This window comes from Acomys minous, assembly GCF_964271855.1.
Source record: "Acomys minous genome assembly, chromosome: 8".
NCBI lineage: Eukaryota > Metazoa > Chordata > Mammalia > Rodentia > Muridae > Acomys > Acomys minous.
In genome coordinates, this window is record NC_140489.1 from 115373260 (window position 1) to 115375577 (window position 2318).

The following is a 2318-nucleotide window of genomic DNA, read 5'->3' on the forward strand; positions in this document are numbered from 1 at the left end:
AGAGAGAGAGAGAGAGAGAGAGAGAGAGAGAGAGAGAGAGAGAGAGAGAAAGAAAGAAAGAAAGAAAGAAAGAAAGAAAGAAAGAAAGAAAGAAAAAAGACAGGCTTTATTTTGTTAGACTACAAGAACTTATTGAAATCATAAGGATGGGGTTACTGTTAGGTGTTAAATTTCTACATGTGAACGTATGTCTGAGTTTCATATTCATGCGCCTGCTGATGAGCACATGTATGTTTCACTGTGTTACAGTCTGTGCTTTGTTGCTCCTTGCTTGCTTCTTTGGAGCCCAATGGTTGAAGCCAAGGCTTGTCGCGGTGGTACCTCCAAGCCCAATATGCTTTGATAATTGGTTTCTTTTTAAGACTTACTTGTTTCTAGTGTGTGTGTGTTGCTCTTAACCACTGAGCCATATTTTCAGGCCCAACATTTGGTTTCTTTATGTGTACAGCCGTGAAAAAATTTGGTATAGGTATATCTGTCTATGGCCAGCAGGTGGCGCCACAAAATCACATGTAGCCTGGAAAATGCCCTCTTCCAATAAAGCTGTATCTCAGACCTTACTAGGCTTGGAAAGATCTCCAAAACTTACAGGGGCTGGAGGGTGCTCATGAATCTCAGGCATAAACATTGTTTACCACTGTGTCATCTTTCCCATCCAGTATAATTCCCTTAAAAAAATTAAAGATCGAAAGTATGTAGTGACTGGGGAGACGGTGTAAATCAGTGAAGTGTTTGCCATGTAAGCACGGGGAGCCATTTGGATACCCAGCACCCACGTAAAGGCTAGCTGCAGAGCACACACGTTCATTCGGTGCCGAGAAAGCAGACGCTCCGGAGCTCTCTAGGCAGCCAGTGTAGCCAGATTGGCAAGCTCTAGATTCAGTGAGATCCTCATTCAAAAACTCCAGGGAAGGGGCCGAAGTGATGGCTCGGTGGTTAAAATTGATTGCCGCTCTTACAGAAAACCCAGATTTGGTTCCTGGTGCCCACACGGAAGCTCACAACAGTATGTAACTCCAGTTCCAGGGCATCCCGTGCCCTCCTCAGAAGCCTTTGAGGGTACCAGGCGTGCACATGAGGCAGGTGTGTGTATGTATGCGTAGATACGCACACAAGCAAAACACTCACATTCATAAAATAAAAATAAGTAAATCTCAGCTGGGAGCCTGGTGTGGGGGAAGTGTGCATACCTGTAATCCCAGTACTCTGGGAGGGTGGAGGCAGGCAGATCTCTGTGAGTTCCAGGGCAGCCTGGTCTACAAAGCGAGTCCAGGACAGCCAAGGCTACACAGAGAAACCTTGTCTCAAAAAAACGAAAAATAAATAAATAAACCTTTTTTTTTTGTCCTTTAACTGTGTAAAAATATTCCAACGTGATATTAACTCTGGGACTCTTGCTTCCAAAGACATGCTTGTATTTTTCCCTATATCCTGAAGACACCAAAGATCCTCCAAAGGGAAGGCACGTCTCTAGTCACAAAGCATCTGCCTTCTAAGGGTTTTTGTACTTAGGCAGCAAGTCCTAGAAGAAGCAGCAAAAGAGAGCGGAGGAGGAGGAGGGACAGGGGTAGGGTGACTTTATCTGGCAGGTTCAGGATTTAGTGCAGGGGTGAGGGGCTTGCTGCCATCTTGCTTCCTCATCATGTCCGTCACTCAGTTTGGCGTTTCACTCCAGAGAGAGCTGCACACTGTCAGCTTGGCTCTGCGGCTGCTGATACTCATACTTTCTTGAAATCGAATGCATTTCCAATTGCTGTCTTAAGCGAATTTTGCTCATTGTGTCATAAAAATTGGGCTCTGACAAGGTTTCTTCTGGAGGTGGCACACTAAATATTCTCATAGTTTTCCTTTTATTCCTCTTGGCATACACGAAGAGGCCAAAGCTAACAAGGATCACTATCAAGTAAACATTGATGGCCGTCGTTCCAGGCTTCATGGACTGTGTAATCAATAGAGCCGTCATCATCCATCACACCATAACTTCCAGCCATGGGATAGGACAGTCCTCCCCCACCAGGCGGTCCACATTCCCAACGGTGACTAGGCAGCCACCCGGTCCTTGGCCCGCAGAGAAGCCTGGGAAGACGGCGGAGTCCCACACCAGGTCCCCCCCCCCTTTTTTTTTTTTAATAAGGTGGTGAGTGATAAATGAAGACATATCTGATGTCAGCCATATGCATACACACACAATATATATAGTATACACACACACAAATATGTGTGTGTGTGTATATGTATATACAATTGCTGAAGTGCCTGCTCTATGGGAGACACTGGAAACAAAAGGAACCAGAGGAAATGAGAAGCAGAGAGGCCAG

The 2318-nt window shown here is 45.5% G+C and overlaps 1 pseudogene across 1 annotated transcript; it reads right to left on the reverse strand.

Annotated features, from left to right (window-relative positions):
• Positions 1-1355: 1355 nt before the first annotated feature.
• Positions 1356-2053, reverse strand: LOC311603371 (small integral membrane protein 19-like; annotated as a pseudogene). The gene has a single exon. The product of its transcript is annotated as a small integral membrane protein 19-like (transcript).
• Positions 2054-2318: the final 265 nt, after the last annotated feature.